We start from the raw sequence: 23,492 nt of genomic DNA, 5'->3' as shown, positions 1-23,492 counted from the left end.
ATACTATTGATTGATGGCTCACACCATGGTGGGAATCGCGCTGAGTCTGTACCGGTCCGTGCGCGGCGCCTTTAGGGGCGTTATCTTGTTGTGGTGTCTGGTGGCACGGACCGGGCGAGGCGCGTCAGGCGGCAGCATGTATCCCAGACGTGAATGATGCAGTAGTCCCCTTCCAAACTTCTCCAGAGCCTCTCGGTGCCTGGTGGATAGTCTGGACAGACTCAGGGTGGTCAGGGTTTCATCATAGGTGGTGTAGGTAGGGCCAAGGATGACCCTGCACGCCCTTTTCTGCACACTCTCCAGCTGTAGCTGTTGAGTGTGTGTGTAAGGGAGGACCACGCTGAGTAGGCATACATGAGTTTGGGGAGGATGAGGGTGGGGCACACCCCCCTTAACTCGTCTGTCGGCGTCCCCAGCGACCTGAGTCTGCGCAGCATGTACAGTCTGTATGTAGCGGATCTTACGGTGCTGGCGACATGCTGCTTTCAGGTCAGCTGGTCGTCCACCGTGACTCCGAGAAGCTTGGCACATCGGACCACATGGAGGGGGTGAGGGCCCACTGTGAGCTGGGGAGGAGGCACCGGTACAGAGGAGGTACAAAAATGCATCACCACAGTTTTGCTGTGGTTGATGGTCATCCTGCTCTCCTCCGTCCACGTCTGCAGTCGCTCCAGAATTGTTTGCAGTGGCGAGTAGTCCGGATTCTTGTTGGAAAGTGGGACGCCCACGGTGCAGTCGTCCACATACTTCCAGCGATGGGGGGTGTCAGTGAGGGCGTCGTTAATGAGGAGGAGGAAGCATAGTGGACCCATCTTGGTCCCCTGGGGGACAGCATATGTCAGCTGTTGGAAATTAGAGACAGAGCCCTGATAGCGAACGGCCTGACGCCTCCCTGTAAGGAAGTCAGCTAGCCACGCTACCAGGTTAGGAGGGAGACCCAGACTTATTACCTTGCTGATGACATTAGTGTGATCAACAAGATCAAAGGCTTTTTTGAAGTCCACAAAAGCAACAGCTAGAGAGGTGTTTCGCTTGTCCAGGTGGCTGTGGATGAATTCAAGGAAGCTGGTCAGGTAATGGGAGGTGGAGGTGACTTTAATATTTCCAAACTGTCTGATATCCACGGTATTACAAATTTTGGTGTAGGCCCAGTCATACACAAAATCTTCACACATAAGGCTAGGGATGGGGATGATACAGACTTGCCTGAGATCACCGAGTGACTGTGGACTGGAAGTTTTGGTGATGGGGGTGACGTAAGATGTCTTCCAGTCCGCGGGGCGAGAGTGTTGGGAGAGAAAGGCGTTTATTATGGAGCATAGCGGTGTTGCTAGCTCTACAGCAAACTCCTTGTAAATTTTTATAGGAAGGTCAGTGGGTGTGGTGGATCTTGGTTTGAATTTGGGTATTCTCTTAAAAACATCCACCGCCTGGACAATGGGAGGAGGGGAGGGAGCGGGAAGATAAGCAGGAAGCGGAGTGGTGTAGAGGAGAGGAAAGGTTTGACAAATAGTGGCAAAGTGATCGTTCATCTCCTAAGCCGCGAGATTAGCAGGAAGGTGTGAGGTGCAGGGAAGAGATGAAGTGTGCTTTTGTAGGCCACACAAAGCTTTGATCTTAGCGTATCACTGTCTGTTGTTGGCCAGCTTGAGGTGGTGTATCTTGTCCGGTTAATAGCTTGCCTTGGCAGCCTTAATCTCCCTGATCACTGTTTCTTAGCTTCCTGTATCCGACCGGTCAGGAGAGGAACGCCCAGGTCCGCTGACGCATGAGTCTTTTAATGCGGGGCGTCATCCAGGGGGCATCAGACGGGTGCACTGTGACGCTCTTGGCTGGGAAGTAGCGGTGGAACGCTTCTGTGGTGGTGGCGACGTAACTTTGCCATTTTAAGTGGACGTCCTCCACATCCAGCACCTCGGTCTACGGGTGTTGTGTCACCCTCTGCCCAAACTCTCTCATGGCTGAGTCAGGCATGGGGCGGTAGGTCGTGGTGACAGCTGACCGGGGGGTAGAGGTGATGGGTGTGGGTGTCCACAGTATGGAAAGGTGGGTGCTCCGTCCCATGGGAGGCAGCGGCTTGGGGGGCGAGTACTGCTGGCCCAGGTCTGTCAGCATAAGGTCGAGGATGGCTTGCTGGTGGGTGGGGAAATCCACGACCTGGGTGAGGTGTAGCTGGTTTAGGATATCGGTGATATCTAATCTGTTAAAGTCCTCACAGATGACCAGCTTGGCGGCAGGATACCTCACCCTCAGGGTGTCAGCAGTGTCAATGATGTGAGCGGTGAGTAACTGTGCTGTGGTGGCTCGTGGGGTATGGTACACTACGCACACGATGATGGAGGCTGTGCTGCTTGGATGGCAGGGGGACGTAAGTCTCACCCACAGGGACTCCACTCCGGCAGGAATATCGACAGGGAGGTGTGAACGGCTGAGGGCAGAGCAGCAGAATACGGCCACTCCCTCCCCCCCCGCGTCCTGTCCTGAGGTGATGGTACATCAATATATGAATACACAACACCATCTTGCCGAAGAGGACTCTTATTGGTTGGTGGTAAACAACACACAAATTATGTAGACTGTTGGAAACGAAAAAAACTTAAATAAGTACAACTAAAATCAATACATTCCATAAAGGATTATATATGTAGAAAGGTCTTGTATTGAAATATGCATATATATATATATATATATATATATATATATATATATATATATATATATATATATATATATATATATATATATATATATATATACCGAGTTATTTAACTGAAGGATTAACAAAAATTATTAATAGTTAATACAGAGAGAGAGAGAGAGAGAGAGAGAGAGAGATTTTAATTAATTATTGTTCCAAAAGATGAGGTAATCACTCTCCTCTGTCTGATGAAGCTATGTAATTCCTTCGGGTTAGTGTTAATCTAGATTGTAACCCGTAATTTGACGTTTTTGCTCTTTTTCATCAATATCTTTGCTTTACGTCTTAATTTTGTGAATCTAGTCAGTTCATTATTACTCCTGGCTCGTAAGCACTCAACACTTTGTTCCACTAATTATGCTTAATGTCATGAGTGTGATGGCGATTTTTCCAAGCTACGCATTCTTGCACGGGTTTTTTTTTTTGTGTGTGTGTGAAAAAAAAATCTCTATTAAGCACTAGTATTTGTGGTGGTACGTAAGTGACGTCAGTCAATTTGTTACATAATTGACCTGTGTTTACAAAACTTTGTTTTTTCTGTAGTCTGGGACTTTTCTTTGATTTGTTTATTTGTCTGTTTATTTGATTTATCTGTTTATTTGATTCGTTAGCCAATAAGTTTATAGCGAAGGTGATTGCGCACTAGTCGTTATTACTGAACCCCTAACTGACGTTGAAATTTTCTACTAGTTCATCTTTTATAGTAAGTACGAGGTCGAGTACGTGGTTATCGTGTTTCGGGTTTTGCACAAAATGAGTAAGTGAATTTTCTTTTATTATACATATCATGTTCATGATGTTAGGTGAGTGGTTCGCCCCACTTAGTAACCGGTAAATTAACTCAGCAAAGATTACCGTGTCGTCTGTGTTACTAATTTCAACATTTTATTTCTTAATGTCGCGGTCGGTTTGGACTGGCGGGGCTGCAGGTCTTTATATAAGAGCTATAACTAATTTCGTCTGGTAATTTATTTATTTATTTATCTTTAATAATATTAATTTAGTATCTCCGTTGCAAAAATGGGTTTTGATAATAAGACAGGGCTGAGGCATTTTTTTATGTAAAATAAAATGCTACATACATTTTTATTTATTCGATTTTTTATATATTTATTTACTTAATTAATCAATTAATTAATTTATTTTATTTATTTTTTTTTTATTTTTTTTATTTTTATTTTTATTTTTTTTCTTTCAAACGTGTAACCAGGAATTTTATATTCTGCCAAATAGTCCCTGACTTCTACATTTAATCATGATTCTGTTACGCTGATTATATTGTAGTTCTCTGAGAACACTATTTCCTCTAAGTTTGAACATTTGTTACATAAGCTGCGAGCGTTCACGTAAAAAAAACTTATTGCGAATAAATGTTTGCGCGTTTCTTTGTTTACCTAATGTGCCCTAACTTGGCTAGCAAGAACATAACCCGTTTTTTTTTTTTTTTTGCATGAAAATCCTTCACTGTGCCATTCAGCAAGCCGCCAAAGCTTTAAGCCTCCACCTGACTGAGGTGCAAACCGTCATCTGAAAATAAGAAGGAATCATAATAAAAGTTATCTGAGGTGATTAGAAAGCCGATGTTCTCTTGTCTACAGAAGTTTGTAAGGCAGCGATTGATGCTGGTGGCGATGTCATAAGAACATAAGAACATAAAAAATAAGGGAAGCTGCAAGAAGCGACCAGGCTTACACGTGGCAGTCCCTGTATGAAATATACATACCTATTTCCATCTATTATCCCCATCCATAAACCAGTCTAATCTTCTCTTAAAGCTCCCTAATGATTCCGTTCTACTCATCCACCACTCTGTTTGAGAACCAATTTTTTCCTATTTCCTTCCTAAACCTAAATTTTTCAAGCTTGAACCCGTTATTTCGTGTTCTACCCTGGTTGCTGATCCTAAGAATTTTGCTTACATCCCCCTTGTTATAACCCTTATACCACTTAAAGACTTCTATCACGTCCCCTCGTAACCTACCCCTCTCTAAAGAATGTAAATTTAACAACTTCAGTCTCGCTTCGTAAGGAATTTGCCAGCCTGCATCCGGAGATAATGTCTGAAACAATAACTTTATTAGATTTTTCCTTATATTTCTTAATTATCTGCTGGCGCTTGTCGAGGAGCTCCTCCGATCGATGGTACCAACGTGGATGACGTACGTAGTGTTGATGGGCAGCGGTTACATCATCAACACCACCACCAGCGATACAGAAACACAGAGAGAGAGAGAGAGAGAGAGAGAGAGAGAGAGGAAGAGAGAGAGAGAGAAACATTATTTACGTGTACACATTAAAGTATATTGAAAAGCAAGACAGTTAAAAAAAAAAAAAAGTGTTGATCTTTTAGGCGTGTATCTAAAGATGTAAAAGAGCATCGAGTCAACTGGAGAATCGTTTTCTGGCTTTGTTGGAATATATCATCAAATTCCTTAAAATGGTCATATCTTGTTATGTTTGATCAATATACTATGAATCGCTTGCGCACATTGATACCAAATTTTTGGGGTATCTTGAAGTTATCTAATTTTTCTAACGCAAAAATATATTTGTCAATATTTGTTATATTAGAAAAATTAAGAAAAAAATGTTGTTCATATTGTTTTTCTGGTGTAATTTTGATTTAACATCACAATTTTGTTGGCATTTTTGCGCGCAGAATCGACCTGATGGTAACTGATATAACGCGTGAGCGCCCTTGTACGATCGTCAATCTGCAAGTATCTATCATGGGAGGACGGTGCCTGTCATCTTCCATCGAGTAACGTAAGTCATGATGTGTTGCATTTTATATAACTATGCAAATTTTGTTATAAGTAAATACATTAATGATGAATATGATGATAATATATATATATATATATATATATATATATATATATATATATATATATATATATATATATATATATATATATATATATATATATATATATATATATATACATATATATAACAACAACGCTAGTGAAGACGGCGATAATAATAATAATAATGATAATAATAATAATAATAATAATAATAATAATAGTAATAATAATAATAACTGGTAATAACAATAATAATAATAATAATAATAATAATAATAATAATAATAATAATAATATAAATGCCAACAATGTGTATTTTATCATTATTATCACAAACAACATTTGTTGCTGAAATATTAATCTAGTCCACTAATTCGAAGCAAGCAAATGGGGCGGCTTGGGATTATGCGTGTCTTGATAAAGCCGACCTGCTGTTTTCCTGCGACTACATACACCTCGACACAAAAAGTTCTTCATTTAGGCCCGGTTTACACTACTCTGTTCCGTTTCCGTACACCATCCAGCAATGACGTCACCACCGTTTCCGTTAGAGCGACTGTAGTGGAAACCGGGCTCCGTTTCTGCCTTCGCTTGAACGGAATCAAGTTAACTTTGTGCGGAGAGACGGGCAGTGTTGTACGTACTGATATTTTTAATATTCTAGGTGTGATATTCAAGTACATGAAAAAAAGGTTACTGAATTACAACTTTGTAATGTAACAATGATATAATGTAAATTTTATATTTTTTTTTTATACTTCGTGGAAAAGAGGAGTGACTGGGGTCGCAGCGGAAGTGTGGCAACAACGCAAAACATGTAAACCCAAGCACATGGATGGACTGGACAGGTTTAAGCCCAGCAAACTGTAGAAACGAAACAAGCCTCAGTCAGCAGCTATGGTAATGGCAGCGTATTAATAACTGACAACCAGACAACCGGAAAATACAAGTATAGTCACCCTCTCCACCACACCGTGCATTGATACAGCAGATAATACTGCCCCCATCTTAGCTTCTAGGATTAACTAGCGTGTAGTTAATTACATTTCTTTATTGCGCAATAAATGTCACTCTTCTCTTCACTGGCCTTTCTCCGTCAACTGCGAACAGGAAGGTGGCAAGAAATATTCAAATTCCTTGTCGAGGAGGTGTCTTCTCCGCGCGGTCATGATGATAAACATGAATACGGAGAGTGCGGCCATCTCCTCCGTCCAGTACGGACTCTGTTTTTGTGACATCATTATTGGACGGTGAACGGAGACTGAATCCGTAAAACCGAACTAGTATGAACCAGTCCTTACTCATCCCTTCGTCCTTTCCGCGTCATTGAAAATTATATATATATATATATATATATATATATATATATATATATATATATATATATATATATATATATATATATATATATATATATATATATATATATATATATATATATATATATATATATATATATATATATATATATATATATATATATATATATATATATATATATATATATATATATATATATATATATATATATATATATATATATATATATATATATATATATATATATATATATATATATATATATATATATATATAAACACACACAAACAATCCCTTTCATTGCATAAGCCCTAACACTCAGATTGATCCCAAACTCGGGTGGTGTAGCTCCATAACCTGAACAGGCTTTTAGGCAGCGCGTGCGCGCACGCACACACACACGCACGCACGCACGCACGCACGCACGCACGCACATGTTGGGATGCCACAAGTGTTCTCAGTAAGAGATGCTCCGCTGATACCGAAGCAAACAAAAATGGTAAATCGAGCTTTGTCAGTGTCTTAATCTTAGAGTAGTTAATGGAAGACATGGTAAGGATAAGTATACGAGTATTGGTGCAGCGACTTGAGATGACACAAGTAAAACAGACTAGGCTATTTCTTCGCCATCTATTTTTTGCAGCATCTATTTTTCCAGATATTAGTTATTTTTGTGTTGATGTCTTTTATCCGTTACTTTCAGATAAACACAAGCCTTCTAATATCACAATGGCTTTTAAAACAAAGAGTATTGAACGAAATAATTTTTGCAGTGCGAACACAAAAAAAAAAAATATATATGCATATATATATATATATATATATATATATATATATATATATATATATATATATATATATATATATATATATATATATATATATATATATATATATATATATATATATAAACAAAGAAATTAAATGTACATGGAATCGTGATAGAAGAGACAATTACTTTAGTGCTCTTGATTTACAGAAAATATACATGGAAATTGGATTGCAAAATTTGACTAAGTTTAGTCAAACGACTATTGATAACATAGCTACTGAGTTATGGAATATTTTTATACACCCAGCAAAAGTCACCGATATGTATTAGGAATTATGAACAAAACTTCAGTTAACTTTCAAGAATAATAAAGACAAGCACTGGCTCCATAATAAATTATACCAGATAATCAAAGAAAAGTACAATGCAAACGTTCTATGAAACACAAATTTAATAATAATTACAAAAAAATTGTAAGACAGCAGGCAACTAGAAATAGGAAAGTCATCAGAACAACTAAACTCAGAAGAATAAAAAAGAGTTACACAGGAAACCAAAGTCACGTAAAGCTTAAAACTCACAAGGTCACTGAAATTTAATAAATACTGATAAAATACTGAAAAAAAAAGTTAACCAAGGGAAACGTATCTTTGGTACAACTGAAGTCACATTTTAGGGTGTAAAGTTATCAGACTAGGCAGTAGTAGATTTTTTTTTTTTCGTAGGTAGGACACTGGCCAAGGGCAACAAAAATCTAATAAAAAAGAAAAAAAAGCCCACTGAGATACCAGTCCCAGAAAAGGGTCAAAAGCGGTAGTGAAAAATTGAAGGATACGTTTTAGAAACCACCCTGTTGAAGGAATTGAAGTCAGAGAGGAAGGTGGGAATACAAAAGCGGGCAGGGAGTTCCAGGATTTACCAGAGAAAGGGATAATTGATTGAAAATACTGGTTAACTCTTGCATTAGAGAGGTGGACAGGGTTGTGCAGCGAGGCCGCGGGAGGAGGGGAGGCAAGCAATTAGCATAAAAATAGCTGTAGAAGATAGATACAGGTGCAACATTGCGGCGATGAGAGAGAGGCTGAAGACAGTTATAGGAGAGGAGTTGATGAGACTAAAAGCTTTTGATTCCACCCTGTCTATAAGTGGTATGAGTAGAACCCCCCCCAATACATATGAAGCATACTCCGTACATGGACGAATAAGTCCCTTGTACTTGTATTTGAGTTAGCAGCTGGGGGGTTGGGGGTAAGAAAACCTGGTGGAGACGTCTCAGAACATCTAACTTCATAAAAGCTGTTTTAGCTAGAGATGACATGTGAAGTTTACAGTTCGGATTATAAGTAAACGACAGACCGAGGATGTTCAGTATAAAAGAAGGGGACAGTTGAGTGTCACTGAAGAAGAGGGGATAGTCGTCTGGAAGGTTGTGTCGAGTTGATAGATGGAGGAATTGAGTTTTTGGGGTATTGAACAATACCAAGTTTTCTCTGCCCCAATCAAAAATTTTTGAAAGATCAGAAGTCAGGCGTTCTGTGGCTTCCCTGCGTGAAATGTTTACTTCCTGAAGTGTTGAACATCTATGAAAAGACGTGGATAAGTGTAAGGTGGTATCATCAGCGTAGGAGTGGATAGGACAAGGGGTTTGGTTTAGAAGGTCATTGATGAATAATAAGAAGAGAGTAGGTGACAAGACAGAACCCTGAGCAACACCACTGTTAATAGATTTAGGAGAAGAACAGTGACCGTCTACCGCAGCAGCAATAGAACGGTCAGAAAGGAAACTTGTGATGAAGTAACAGAGGGAAGGATAGAAGCTGTAAGAGGATAGTTTGGAAATCAAAGTTTTGTACCAGACTCAATCAAAAGTTTTTGATATATCCAAGGCAACGGCAAAAGTTTCACCAAAATCTCTAAAAGAGGATCCCAAAGACTCAGTAAGGAAAGCCAGATCACCAGTATAGCGGCCTTGGCGGAACCCATAATGGCGATCAGATAGAAGATTGTGAAGTCATAGATCTTTAAGAATCTTTCTGTTGAGGATATATTAAAAAAAGAAAAACATTAGATAAACTTGAAATTAAAGCAATAAAATGGTAGTTTAAGGGACCAGAAAGGTCACGCTTTTTAGGAACAGGCTGAATTTAGGCAAACTTCCAGCAAGAAGGAAAGGTAGATGTTGAAAGACAGAGTTGAAAGATTTTGACTAGGAAAGGTGCAAGCACGGAGGCAAAGTTTCGCAGAACAATAGGAGGGGCCCCATCATTTCCATAAGCCTTTCGAGGGTTTAGGCCAGCGAGAGCATGGAAAACATCATTGCGAAGAATCTAATAGGCAACATGAAGTAGTCAGAGGGTGGAGGAGAGGGAGGAACAAGCCCTGAATCGTTCAAGGTAGAGTTTTTAGCAAAGGTTTGAGCGAAGAGTTCAGCTTTGGAGATAAATGTGATAGCAGTGGTGCCATCTGGTTGAAATAAAGGAGGGAAAGAAGAAGAAAAAAAGTTATTGGAGATATTTTTGGCTAGATGCTAGAATTCACGAGGGAAGTCAGATCTTGAAAGATTCTGGCACTTTTTATTAATGAAGGAGTTTATGGAGTTTTTAGGAGGAGGCAGTAAGACACCTGCCGAAACGATAATTACTCCCAGTGAGGTCTAAAGCACTGTTCAGGGGGTGCTGTGAACTTATCATTAAACACAGCTGTGACCTCACTGAACGTTTCCCTTTGTGTCTCACAACACAAGGGGGCAGTCACAGCCTGCCCTCTAAAGACAACTCTCTTCCTCCACACAAAACTACAAGCACCTAATAACACACAGACCCTTCACTCAAAAATTTTAAAATCATCATGGAGACTCCTACACCAGCCTCCGAGTCCCCATCTGGGGAGTGGACCATAAATGTCCCCAGGTCGGACTGCCTTTCTGTCGACGACCCTAAGTGTCTTGACACCCCCCCTCAAATTTTTCTTCATTAACTTCTGCAACATTCGCGGTCTAAGATCTAATTTTCAATCTGTAGAACACCACCTCTCCTCTTCTAAACCTCATCTTCTTTTCCTCACTGAAACTCAGGTGTCTGAGGCAACTGACAGTAGCCCCTTTTCTGTTCCCTCCTACTTTCTCTATCCTCATTTTCGATCCAAAGCTGGATGCTGCGTTTATGTGCGCAATGACTTAACCTGCTCTCGTGCCCACGCTCTTGAATCTTCCGAGTTTTCCACCATCTGGCTACGACTACAGAGTCACCCTCATACTAAATTTATCTGTTTTGTATATTTCTCACCTAACTCCTCTGACTATAAGAAATTCTTTGACTACTTAACTTCCAAATTGGAGCACATTCTGACCCTCTTCCCTTTTGCAGAGATCTCCATTCTTTGAGACTTCAATGTTCACCACCAGCTTTGGCTTTCCTTTCCCTTCACTGACCATCCTGGTGAACTAGCCTACAACTTTGCTATCCTCCATGACCTACAGCAATTGGTGCAACACCCTACTCGTATTCCTGACCGTCTTGGAGATACGCCTAACATTCTTGACCTTTTCCTGACCTCTAATCCTTCTGCTTATGCTGTCACCCTTTCTTCTCCGTTGGGCTCCTCCGATCACAATCTCATATCTTTATCTTGTCCTATCACTCCAATCCCTAAGGATCCCCCTAAGCGAAGGTGCCTCTGGCGTTTTGTCTCTGCTAGTTGGGGGGACCTGAGGAGGTATTTTGCTGATTTTCCTTGGAATGACTACTGCTTCCGTGTCAGAGACCCGTCTTCGTGTGCTGAGCGCACAACAGAGGTGATAGTGTCTGGCATGGAGGCATACATTCCTCACTCTTTTTCTCGTCCTAAACCTTCTAAATCTTGGTTTAACACAGCATGTTCTCGTGCTATACATGATAGAGAGGTGGCCCACAAAAGGTACTTAAGCCTTCCATCACCAGAATCTCATGCACTTTATATTTCTGCCCGGAACCATGCCAAGCCTTTTCTCCAACTAGCCAAAAACTCCTTCATTAACAGAAAATGTCAAAACCTTTCAAGATCTAACTCCCCTCGTGATTTCTGGCATCTAGCCAAAAATATCTCCAATAACTTTGCTTCTTCTTTCCCTCCTCTATTTCAACCAGATGGCACCACTGCTATCACATCTATTTCTAAAGCTGAACTAAAAAGGGTGATCGTTCAAATCCCTCAAACTACCGTCCTATTGCTTTAATTTTCTGCCTATCTAAAGTTTTTGAATGTATCCTCTACAGGAAGATTCTTAAACATCTATCACTTCACAACCTTCTATCTCATCGCCAGTATGGGTTCCGTTAAGGCCGCTCTACTGGTGATCTTCTGGCTTTCCTTACTGAGTCTTAGTCATCCTCTTTTAGAGATTTTGGTGAAACTTTTGCTGTTGCCTTGGACATATCAAAAGCTTTTGATAGAGTCTGGAACAAAGCTTTGATTTCCAAACTACCCTCCTACGGTTTCTATCCCTCTCTCTGTAACTTCATCTCAAGTATCCTTTCTGACCGTTCTATTGCTGCTGTGGTCACTGTTCTTCTCCTAAATCTATTAACAGTGGTGTTCCTCAGGGTTCTGTCCTGTCACCCACTCTCTTCTTATTATTCATTAATGATCTTCTAAACCACACTTCTTGTCCTATCCACTCCTACGCTGATGATACCACCTTGCACTTTTCCACGTCTTTTCATAGACGTCCAACCCTTCAGGAGGTAAACATATCATAGAACGCCTGACTTCTGATCTTTCTAAAATTTCGTATTGGGGCAGAGCAAACTTGGTATTGTTCAATGACTCAAAAACTCAATTCCTCCATATATCAACTCGACACAACCTTCCAGACAACTCAACTGTCCCCCTCTTCTACACTGAACATCCTCGGTCTGTCCTTTACTTATAATCTGAACCGGAAACTTCACATCTCATCTCTAGCTAAAACAGCTTCTATGAAGTTAGGTGTTCTGAGACGTCTCCGCCAGTTTTTCTCACCCCCCCAGCTGCTAACTCTGTACAAGGGCCTTAACCGTCTATGTATGGAGTATGCTTCACATGTCTGGGGGGTTCCACTCATACTGCTCTTCTAGACAGGGTGGAATCAAAAGCTTTTCGTGTCATCAACTCCTCTCCTCTAACTGACTGTCTTTAGCCTCTCTCTCACCGCCGCAATGTTGCATATCTAGCTGTCTTCTACCGCTATTTTCATGCTAACTGCTCTTCTGATCTTGCTAACTGCATGCCTCCCCTCCTTCCGCGGGCTCGCTGCACAAGACTTTCTTCTTTCTCTCACCCCTATTCTGTCCACCTCTCTAACGCAAGAGTTAACCAGTATTCCCAATCATTCATCCCTTTCTCTGGTAAACTCTGGAACTCCCTGCCTGCTTCTGTATTTCCACCTTCCTATGACTTGAATTCCTTCAAGAGGGAGGTTTCAAGACACTTATTCATCAATTTTTGACCACTGCTTTGACCCTTTTATCGGACTGGCATTTCAGTGGGCATTTTTTTATTAGATTTTTGTTGCCCTTGGCCAGTGTCCTTCCTACATAGAAAAAAAAAAATGGCTATATGAAAAAAACAGACTTGGCATGGTTCCAGGCAGAAATATACAAGTGTCAAAAAAAAGTGAGGTATGTAAGCCTCCATGCCAGACTAGTACTATCACCTTTGTTGTGCGCTCGGCACACAAAGAAGGGTCTCTGACACGTAAGCAGTAGTCATTCCAAGGAAAATCAACAAAATACCTTCTCAAGTCTCCCCAACGAGCAATCCAACCTTTGTGGTTCCCCTCCCCAGATGGGGACTCGGAGGCTAGTGTAGGAGTCGCCATGATAATTTTGAATTTTTGAGTGAGGGGTTTGTGTGTTATTAAGTGTTTGTAATTTTGTCTAGAGGAAGAGAGTTGTCTTTAGATGGCAGGCTGTGATTGCCCCCTTGTTCTGTGAGACACAAAAGGGAACGTTCAGTGAGGGCACAGCTCGGTCTAATGATAAGTTCACAGCACCCCCCGATCCAATGCTTTAGACCTCACTGGGAATAATTATCATTTCGGCAGGTTCCTATTGCCTCCTCCTGGTAAATTACTGACACTGTTATTGGTAATATGTAATGTCGTTTACATGACAAACACTTACACAGGAAATTAAATTCACTTAAAGCTAGACACTCACAAGCTTACTGGAATTTAATAAAATCTGATTTAGAACATAAGAATATAAGAAAATAAGGGAAGCTGCAAGAGGCTATCAGGTCAACACGTGGCAAGGCTTGTATATTTGTTGAATCTTCTTTTAATGCTCCCTAATGACTCAACACTAACAACCTGATTATTGAGTCCGCTCCATTTATCTACCACTCTATTTTATAAACAATTCCTTTCTCTTTCCTGAACTTTTTTTTTTTTTTTTCAAGCTTGAATTCAGTATTTTTTTGTTTTATCTTGATTACTGAATTTGAGAAATTTGCTTACGTCACCTTTGTTATAACCCCTATAGCACTTAAAAACTTCTGTCAGGTCCCCTCTTAACCTACGTCTCTCCAAAGAATGTAAATTTAATAACTTGTCTTCGTTTCATCCCTTTATCTATTTTTATAGTCATTCTCCTTTGTACTGATTCTAATAGACCTATATCTCTCCTGTAATATGGTGACCAGAACTGCACCGTTTAGTCTAGATGTCTGGCTAGCGCCAAATACAACTTTGATATTACTTAGTGACTTCTGTTTTTAACACTCTAAAGAATTCATCCTTATTTCTGGTCTCTATGCATTGTTTTCTTAGACGAAAATTTGAGGTAATCATAACTCTTATTTTTTTATTTTTTATTTATCTATTTTTTCGTTTAACAGAGCTTCGTTGTTTATTGTAAACCTACTATGTGGGTTTCTGCTACTGTTGCTAATATTAATGTTAATATTAAATTACATTTGCTATATTAATATTAAACTGCATTTGTCATCTGTTTGCCCATTTCTTCATCATATCTCCGTCTGTCTGCAAGGAGATGGCATCCGAATCTGACCGAATTACATAACCTATCTTCGTGTCATCCGCAAATTTACTAGCATCACTATTATTTATACTAACTCATTAATATAAATAAAAAACAACAGTGGCCCTAAAAGTGATCGCTGTGACACCGCACTAATTACTTGACCCCACTTGGATATAGAGCCATTTACCATAATAACTTTGTCGCCTGTCGCCTAACCACGACATTATCCAGCCAAACACCTTCCCATCTATCCCATGTGTCCCAGTCTTTTTCAAGAGCCTTTAATGGGGTACTTTGTCGAACACCTTACGAAAATCCAAGTATAGGATAACATAACTATCCCCATTATCTACCGCCTAGTAAACTTTACTATTAGGTTCGACAAGTTCGTAAGGCAAATTGTGCTTGCCTAAATGCTTCCTAATATTTATCGCGATTACTGATTCCATTATTTTAACTACACTTAAAGTTAAGTTGACACGTCTATAAATAGACATTAACGTTTTATCTCCCTTCTTGAAGACGGGAACTACATTCGCCTACATCCACATTAGCGGCACCTCTCCTTAATCTAGCGATTTGCTAAAGATTACCTAAATTAGCGGTTCAACAATAACTTCTTTGCATTCCTTAAGTACTCTGGGATATCACTATTACTTTTTTTTAATTTATTATTATTATTATTATTATTATTATTATTATTATTATTATTATTATTATTATTATCATTATTATCATTATCATTATTATGATTATGATTATTATTATTATTATTATCATTATTATTATTATTATCATTATAATTATAATTTTCATGTAGGAGGAGCACAGGCCAAATGTAACACAATATATATATATATATATATATATATATATATATATATATATATATATATATATATATATATATATATATATATATATATATATATATATATATATATATATATATATATATATATATATATATATATTAAACCCACTGAGGTGCCGGTCAGCAAATAATCAAAAGCGGTCATAAAAAAAAAATAATAATAATAATAATAATAAAGAATAAGTGTCTTGAAACCTCACTCTTGAAATAGTTCAATTCAAAGGAAGAAGGATACACAAAAGATGGCACTGAGTTCCATAGTTTACCAGATAAAAGGATGAATGCTTGAAAATACTGGTTAACTCTTGCATTAGAGAGATAGTTTTGGTCTTGTTGATTTTTTCTAGTCTATCTCCTGTTCCACTATTTCTTTTGTTATGGAAATATCTATCAGCTTCTCATTTTCTTCTGTTCCAAAAATCTGTTCACCATCCGGCATTTCCTGTATGTTTTCCTTGATGAAAACTTAAAAAAATATTCGTTTATAATTCTACTTACCTCTTCCCCAGACCTAACTCTCCATCAGATGCCTTGAATGGTCCTATTATTTATCTATTTTTCGCCCTATATACCTGATAAAATCCCTAGGGGTCAGTCTTCGCTTGGCTAGTTGCCTTAAATTCGTAATTGTTTTTAGCTTTCTTCGTTAACTTCCTGGCTGTTCAAACCAACTAATTATACTGAGGCCTTAAATCCTCATTCTTCTGTGATCTTATTTTTCTATAAATATTTATTTTTATTTTATTTATTTTTTTGCTAAATGGCCTGTACGTAATCTATCAACGAAATATTTATACAACTCATCAACATTTACCTCCCCTTAATCACCTCATATCGGCCCCCTCTATTGTTTCTACTCCATCTTCCTCGATCTCACTTAGCCCATCTCTACATGTCCTGATCTGCCAACACCATACTCGTACCTCAATATATTTACCTCTCAAAATCTGCTCTCCTAAAGTCAGGTATCTTATTTGTGTGTTTGCTTCTAGAAGCTTTCTCCCATTTAATTTGTACCTAATTTCAAAATTGTCGCTGTTACCTAACTATTCTTCAAACTCTACTTGTATGACCATTTCCTCCCTGTTAATCAGAATTAAATCTAAAATATTATCCCCCCTTGTTGGTTCTATGATTACCTTCTTTAGAAAAAAAAAATATCCTCAATTACATTAAGAAATTCTTCTGCTTTACTATTACATTCCATGAGGCTCCAATCAAAATTCCTAAAATTAAAATCTACCACACATACCTGACTGTATATGCCTGCTTTATTTATCTCCGCCAAAAGTGAGCTGCTAGTTTCTTTTTTTGTGGTATTCGGTGGCCTATACAATAATCCTAGTACTATTAATTGTGCTCGTCCCTTAATATGAACCCATATCGACTTTGTTTCCTTCAGATTTTTTTTTTATTGCTACTCTTAATACAACATTGTAGTGTGTCCCTAACATAAAGCGCGACACCTCCTCCTCTCCTATTCTCACCTTCTTTATAGAATAGTGTATAACCATACATTTCAACCTCTGGATTAGCCCTTAAACCGCGGGATTGTTTTACCATGGCCGTCTCCTCACACGGGCATATCCAAGCAAAAGCCTACCTCACTTCAACCTCTAATATTTTCATTCTTACTCAACTCATATGACTGAATAAAGTATCACTGTAAAGTACATGGCCTTACCTGTCCTCTGAACATTATATGAAGACTATATGGCCATCGATATAACGAGTACAGAATAATGAAGTAAGATCACTGAAAATGCATATAGACAGTTGTCCACCTCTAGTGGATTTCCCGTTCGTGGTTTAGTATTTTTTTTTTTTTTTTTTGTCAAACGCACTCAGAAAATATGTAACTTCTGTTTTATTGTATGAATCAATGGTTAGTGTGATTTGCTAAACTTGGCGATGAGCTAGCATTCATGTTGGGATGCTGCATTTACACTGTGTACCAAAAGGAATGATGATATATATATATATATATATATATATATATATATATATATATATATATATATATATATATATATATATATATATATATATATATATATATATATATATATATATATATCACTTTTGTTTTCCAGAGCACACAAGATATAACTTTCACAAGTCGCTACAAATTGACTGTAGTGTCATTCGTTGTATTGTAAACACTGTCTCAGGCGGCAGAAGCGGCGGCAACCTGTTACCTTCCTCACACGCTTCCTCTCTTGTCTTTTGCTTCCCAGAGACATCTGAGGAAGTGCTGGGGGATTGTTTTATTCGTAATGCAAAGCGTGGAGGCTGCGGTAATAGACGTACTGGTGGTGGTAGTGGCAGAAGCGCGGTCTGTAGTGGTGATGATGGCCAGGACGAGTGCCGACGATAAGGCAGACGTGATACAGCGTAATTTCCCCCTCATATGACCACGTGCCGCATGTTTTCTCTTCTTCACGCTCTTCCCCCTTAGTGCTATAGCTGGTTTCGGACATGATGTTTCAGAAGAGGTGAAATGGCTTGGAAAAAGAGAGAGGGAAAGATAAGTGTAGTGCGTTGTGCTGGATTTAGAGCACTGATGGTTGGAGGTGGTGAATCTGATGCGACCCTCATTCGCTGATCCTAGTCATAGCATTGACAGTCTTTATTAGAGGATCTTTCCCCTTCCTCTTGTAAATAGGTTATGGAGAAGCAACAGTAGTACTGTTGTCACTAGCAATCTCATATTCATCACCATCACTGCAGTCACTCGGTATGGCATCCATGTCTCTACCCATGATGCTGTTTGTGATTGTTTTTTTTTTAGTTTTCTACCTATTTTACAAATATTAAAGACTTTCCTGATGTCTTTGATGAGTGTTAAGGTCAAAGAACACCATATTATGAATGAAATTGACTGGAAGTGGGAGAAGAGGTGATATGTCTAGCAGACATCACGTCAAGGCCAGAAGTGGGGAATCTAAGCGGACATCATCTCATAGCTAGCGCAATGCATAGCCTTACGAGTATTTAGTCAAGCGAGTGTGGATGGGTATTGTTTGCAAGAAAACGATATGCCTACTCTACTTCAGGACCAACTAATGTAATGTTACTAGGCGCTAATACAAAAATATAAAAAAAATACCTTGTCAACTATTCTCGACACCCGTGGTTTGAGCCTAGGCACCGGGCTCTATAAGGGTTAAATACTTCTCCTGACATATCTAACGAAGATTCTGTTAGAGCAATGATATCAAAGGCCAGTAACAAGAGTCGCGAAGGCCTAGGCGTGGGGCTTCTCTTCTATCATCAAGGCAAAGCCTTCTCGCATGCCTTCAGTCCGTGAGAGAGTAGCAGTGGAAGGTACAGCCGCAAGAAGTCTGTCGCTCGCACGTGTTGGGCACAATCTTCTAAGTATTAGTCTGAATGTGATCCGGATTTGAGCTCCACGAACAACAACAGTGTGTTTGTAAACAAAGTTTTGACATCTATAAATATATAGAGAATCTTGCTAAATCGTGTCATGACAAATACATGAAACGTGAAAAAAAAAAACACATCTTTTGTCTCAGATTTTTCTTCATTTCTAGAACGTAATAAATTTTTAATAATTATTATTATCATGACTCATTTCCCTTTACATATTTCTGGGGCATGGAATAACTCTTTATTATCATTTTTACCATTACGCTTCTTTTAAGATTATTTCTCAATCTTTCATTGCTTTTTTAGTTGCAAACTATGTAACTTCCTGTCTACTTCTGTAGTTCCTCTTGTTCATCATTTACCTCTAAAAAAAAAAAAAAAACAGGTAGGCTTCAAGATATCATACTATGGTAATTTTGGATAAAATTAAAGACTTTCCTTAAGGGACAGTATCTTGAATTGGCCTTTCGATTTCTTTCAATTTTCCTGTCCTTGCTCAGTCGCTCTCTCTCTCTCTCTCTCTCTCTCTCTCTCTCTCTCTCTCTCTCTCTCTCTCTCTCTCTCTCTCTCTCTCTCTCTCTCTCTCTCTTTTATTTAAACAAATATTTACAGAAAAGCTTAAAATTCCACGTTGAGTTTGAAATTATTTAAAAAGCCTATGATAGTATTATTTACAGGAATAACACTATACATACTTAACATAAAGATGAAAATATTAATACAATAATACAATAAAATAATAAAAATTTAAAGCGCCAGTGGGGACAGGTGCGTGCTACGCCAGCTGTGGGCTGCCACCTTCACTTGGTGCGTGGACATGTCCTGCACCTGGGGCGTGGCCACCGTGAACATGTTCCACAGCCGCGAAGTCCTGGCTGTGTAGGTGCGCTGGTGTTGGCTAGAGCGAGATCGTGGCACCTTCACTAGCTCGTCGCTACTGGCTGTAGCTCTGGTGCTCCTCTGCACTGTGTGTAGCAGCAGCCTCAGGGGATCAAGGTGAGGGACCCTATGTACCTGAGTGCCGACACGTCCCGGCGGTGCTCCAGTTGGTCCTCATCGGTGGCCACCAAGCGCAGGGCTCGCCGCTGCACAGCATCCAGTCTCTGCATGTGGGTGGCGGCACTCGACATCCAGGACAGGGCACCGTACTCCATACATGGGCGTATCTGTGCCCTGTATAGTGTGAGGATGGCCCGTGGGTCGAGGGTGTTCGCCATCCTGGGCAGGGCAGAGACTCGGAGAGAGGTCTGGCGGGCGACGACAGCGATGTGGTGATCGAAGTGTAGGCCGCGGTCCACAGACACGCCCAGGATCTTGATGTAATCCTGAAGTGGCAGGCTCCTGCCTCCAAAACGCAGCTGTCCTGAGACTGCGTGTGAGGCACCTGGGGACCGCGAGATGACCATCGCCTGCGTCTTCTCAGGAGCGAAGTTAACCTTCCACATCTTTCCCCACTGCTCCACCAGTCCGAGCTGCCTGTTCAGCTCAGTGACGGTACGCTGACTGTCGAGGCGGCAGTAGGAGCGGGAGAGTGTGCAGTCGTCGGCGTATGCTGCCACAGATGACAGTTGCCAGAGGAGGTCGTCGATGTATGTGTTCCATAGGACTGGGCCCAAGACGGAGCCTTGTGGAACTGAGGCCCGGACAGGTGAAGGCCTTGATGACTGCCCGTTGACTACTACCTGAAGGGTCCTACCCTGGAGGTAATCTTCGAGCAGCATTAGCAGGTCACCTTGGCCACCTTGGCGCGAAGCACGCGGGGCTCAATGAGCCCCACGTGCCAGACCCTGTCAAAAGCCCCAGCAATGTCCAGGGCCACCACAAGGGTGTCCAGGCCTTCTTCCAGGGCGTCTTGCCAGTCCTTGGAGAGGATGAGGAGGAAGTTTGCGGTGGATCTGCCAGGCCTGAAGCCAAACTGCCTGTCTGAGAGGAGGTGGTTTTCGCTCAGGTGTTTGCAGATGGCAGCAGCCACTATTTGCTCCAGCAACTTGCCCACCACTGAGAGCAGGGAGATGGGTCTGTAGTTGCTGGGCTCAGACCTTGAGTTTTTCTTGTGGACTGGGACTACACGCGCCTCCTTCCATACTGAGAGCCACTTCTTCTCCCTCAGGCAAGATGTGAAGACAGCGGTGAGAGGAGCTGACAGCTCTCTAGTGCAGTGCTTGAGGAGCCGTGGGCTGACGTCATCCGGGCCTGTGGCTTTACCCACATCCACCGCAGCGAGTAGCCGCTCAACCTGTTCTGCCGTCACCAAGACAGTGTTGACAGTGCAATCAGTTTCCGGGGTTTTTCCGGAGCTGTGGTACATTTCGTGCCGAGTCATCAACCTTCATCTTGTTGGCGAAAGGCTCGGCGAGGAGTGTGGCCTTGTCTGCACTGCTCGTGGCAGTGGATCCGTCAGGTCTGGTGAGTGGAGGAAGAGTCTCGCGGTGACATGCTCCTAGCTCCTCCTTCACCAGATTCCACCAGGTCTTGTCGCCAACACCTGGGCCACTGAGCTTTCGTCTTTTGTCCTCCCTTAGCTGATTCCTCGCCCATCTGCAGACGGACGTCATCCTCTTACACGCCTCCCGGTGCAGCGTCTTGTTCTTGCGTGACGGGTGTCGCAGATACTCTGCAGCAAAAACCAAACAAGACGGGATCACCAGGCCTGGAGAGATGTCTGGGCACATGCATTGAACAATACCAAGTTTTCTCTGCCCCAATCAGAAATTTTAGAAAGATCAGAAGTCAAGCGTTCTATGACTTCCCTGCATGAAATGTTTACCTCCTGAAGGGTTAGAGGTCTTTGATAACACGTGTAAAAGTGCAAGGTGGTATCATCAGCGTAGGAGTGGATAGGAAAAGAAGTTTGGTTTAGAAGATCATTAATGAATAATAAGAAGAGAGTGGGTGGCAGGACAGAACCCTGAGGAACACCACTGTTAATAGATTTAGGAGAAAAGCAGTGACCGTCTACCACAGCAGATAGGAAAATTGAGATGAAGTTACAGAGAAAAGTATAGAAGCCATAGCAGGGTAGTTTGGAAATCAAACCTTTGTGCCAGACTCTATCAAAAGCTTTTGATATGTCCAAGGCAATAGCAAAAATTTCATCAAAATCTCTAAAAGAGGATGACCAAGGCTCAGTAAGGAAAGCCAGAAGATCACCAGTAGAGCGGCCTTGATGGAACCCATACTGGCAATCAGATAGAAGGTTGTGAAGTGATAGATGTTTAAGAATCTTCCTGTTGAAGATAGATTAAAAAAAACTTTAGATAGGCAGGAAATTAAAGCAAGAGGACGGTAGTTTAAGGGATTAGAACAGTCACCCTTTTTTGGAACAGGTTGAATGTAGGCAAACTTCCAGCATGAAGGAAAGGTAGATGTTGACAGACAGAGCTGAAAGAGTTTGATTAGTCAAGGTGCAAGCAGGGAGACACAGTTTCGGAGAACAATAGGAGGGACCCCATCAGATCCATAAGCCTTCTGAGGGTTTAGGCCAGCGAGGGCATGGAAAACATCATTGCGAAGAACTTTAATAGGTGGCATGAAGTAGTCAGAGGATGGAGGAGAGGGAGGAACAAGCCCAGAATCGTCAAAGGTAGAGTTTTTTGCAAAGGTTTGAACGAAGAGTTCAGCTTTAGAAATAGATGTGATAGCAGTGGTGCCATCTGGTTGAAACAGAATGGAAAGAAGAAGAAGCAAAGTTATTGGAGATATTTTTGGCTAGATGCTAGAAGTCACGAGTGGATTTAGATCTTGAAAGGTTTTGACACTTCCTGTTAATGAAGGAGTTTTTGGCTAGTTGGAGAACAGACTTGGCATGGTTCCGGGCAGAAATATACAGTGCATGAGATTCTGGTGATGGTAGGCTTAAGTACCTTTTGTTGGCCACCTTTCTATCATGTATAGCACGAGAACAAGCTGTGTTAAACCAAGATTTACATGGTTTAGGACGAGAAAAAGAGTGAGGAATGTACGCCTCCGTGCCAGACACTATCACCTCCGTTATGCGCTCAGCACACAAAGACGGAAGCAGTAGTTATTCCAAGGAAAATCAACAAAATACCTCCTCAGATCCAACTAGCAGAGGCAAAACGGCAGAGGCACCTTCGCTTAAGGGGATCCTGAGGAGGGAATGGAGCAATAGGATATGATACGGATATGAGATTGTGATCGGAGGAGCCCAACGGAGAAGAAAGGGTGACAGCATAAGCAGAAGGATTAAAGGTCAGGAAAAGGTCAAGAATGTTGGGCGTATCTCCAAGACAGTCAGAAATACGAGTAGGGTGTTGCACCAATTCCTCTAGGTCGTGGAGGATAGCAAAGTTGTTGGCTAGTTCACCAGGATGGTCAGTGAAGGAAGAGGAAATCCAAAGCTGGTGGTGAACATTGAAGTCTCCAAGAATGGAGATCTCTGCAAAAGGGAAGAGGGTCAGAATGTGCTCCACTTTGGAAGTTAAGAAGTCAAAGAATTTCTTATAGTCAGAGGAGTTAGGTGAGAGGTATACAGCACAGATAAATTTAGTTTGAGAGTGACTCTCTGGTTGTAGCCAGATCGTGGAAAACTCGGAAGATTCAAGAGCGTGGGCACGAGAGCAGGTTAAGTCATTGCGCACATAAATGCAGCATCCAACTTTGGATC

The sequence above is a fragment of the Scylla paramamosain genome, chromosome 19 (genome assembly GCF_035594125.1).
Source record: "Scylla paramamosain isolate STU-SP2022 chromosome 19, ASM3559412v1, whole genome shotgun sequence".
Lineage (NCBI taxonomy): Eukaryota > Metazoa > Arthropoda > Malacostraca > Decapoda > Portunidae > Scylla > Scylla paramamosain.
Note: the sequence above shows the minus strand (reverse complement) of the source record.